Raw genomic sequence first — 1959 nt, 5'->3', positions numbered from 1 at the left:
GCTGAATGATAGTGCTGCGCTAGTTCATCTCGAGAGGTGTTTTGTGGGGGCTTTTCCCCCTCTGTAAGGGACTAAAGAATGATTGATCTGTCCTCCAGAAGCATCCTGTAAGCATGAGGTTTATGGTAAGGAGCTAATTTGTTCTTTGTCTGCTACAGCAAGAGGGTGTGACGTATCCAAATATGCACACATGACTCAGTTTCAGCCTCAGCCCAACACAGAGATAAAATTGCTTTACAGCAGCAATTTAACTCCTAATTTACCACAAGCCTGAAGCTGATGTGCAGGGTTCTGCTGAAATTAGTACCTACAGATATTTGGAGTAAAAAGGTGTTTTCTGGAAAAATCAATCCTCAAGGGTCTCATTCAGAGACCAAAATGTCACATGGCTGAACTCTGTAACCTTCTCCAGGGAAAAGCCAGGCTTGGAGAAGAGTGTGATGATCTCAGTTTAGCAAAAGGCGAAGATGGAGAGAAGCCACACATACAAACATGCCTTAGGAAACTGCATTCTGCTTTGCCTTTTGCCTCCCTACCCACTGTAAGCTGTCTGGCTCCTTTGATCCAGCTACTGCCTCCACTCAGATGGTTTCCACCCCTCCACAGCCTGCAGCTTCTAAAACCTTTCCCCTATTTTCATTTGCTGTTTTGTTGATCCCTTCCTTTTTCTCTGCCTGGCTTTTTTTTTTTCTTTCCCTTTTTTTTTTCCCCCCTTCATTGCCAAATAACAGCAGCTTTTTTCAGCAAGCAAAACTAGCCCAAGTCTTGGTCTGGCTTCCAGGCTAGTTGTGAGGCTCAGCATAAACTGTACGTGGCTTCAGAGCAGTATTTGTGTCTGTTCTTGTGTTTAATGTGTAAAATCTGGATACCAGATGAGGAATTCTTTTCAGTTTCTCAATGCTTTTCTCAAAATTCAGTGGCAGTTTGGGAATTTATTACACATTCTCTCAAATGCTAACTCTTAACTCTCACTTGGTAGAAAAACAAGCAGTGTGTGTCCACTGTCCTGTGATTGTCTGACAACACTTCATGTTATTTATGTATTCTGCTACCTTATTTACATAGATGATGCAAAGAAGAGCATGTCTTTAGGGTTTTTTACCCTGTTTTCTCTTTGTACTTTCTGTGAATATCAGATTTATTAGATCTTTGGCCTGAGATTCAGTGCTTAACCAGGGATACTCATTGCAAAGTTGCTTATTTGTCCCCACTCTTTTAGCTTGAATGTGTTTCTAGCTAATTTTTTTTTTCCTGAAATATTTGTGTCTATATTATCCTAGAACTCTGTCAATCAATACATTACAGCTTCTCTCATCATTAGTCTGTTATAGGCCTGGCACTCCTATTTCCTCTTTAGCATGAATTTCCCCCCCACCTACTGGATTAGATTTTAAATATTACTTTAACCCTGTTTTATCTGCTGAAGTGCTGGTATCACCAGTGAGCCTGGGCAGTAGGGTCGGTTAGCAGGGATGTTGAGCCCACTTTACTCCACCTTCTATTTTAATTGGGGTTTAATGTCATGCACTTTTAGCCTGTAAGAAGAGCAGTCCCTACTCTGCTGCTTAATTACAGAAATGTTTGCACAAGCTAAGTCATCATTACTAAACCTGAGCTGTGTTATGTCAGTTTTCACTGTTATTTTCTAATGTAACGTGTACTTAGATATATTCAAGGATCCTTTCCAAATAAGGGTTTTGAAAGAAAGCCAACTTCCTGCAGTCTTCTGCTGCTCTCTCCTACTATCACAGTGCTGCCTGATAATGTGGGATTTTGTGACTCAGACTATTTTGCTGACATATCGTGGAAATAAAAATGTTTCAATTTTTACTGATCTTTAGTAGGATGAATTCTATGCCAGCAGTGTCAGCAAATTCTCCTGTTCTTTTACACATCAAAACTTTCAGAGCTTTGTATCTGAACGGGATCTTTTCCAAGTTATCAAATAGTATATGAGTG

The sequence above is a fragment of the Corvus brachyrhynchos genome, unplaced genomic scaffold (genome assembly GCF_000691975.1).
Source record: "Corvus brachyrhynchos isolate BGI_N302 unplaced genomic scaffold, ASM69197v1 scaffold341, whole genome shotgun sequence".
Taxonomy (NCBI): domain Eukaryota; kingdom Metazoa; phylum Chordata; class Aves; order Passeriformes; family Corvidae; genus Corvus; species Corvus brachyrhynchos.
Note: the sequence above shows the minus strand (reverse complement) of the source record.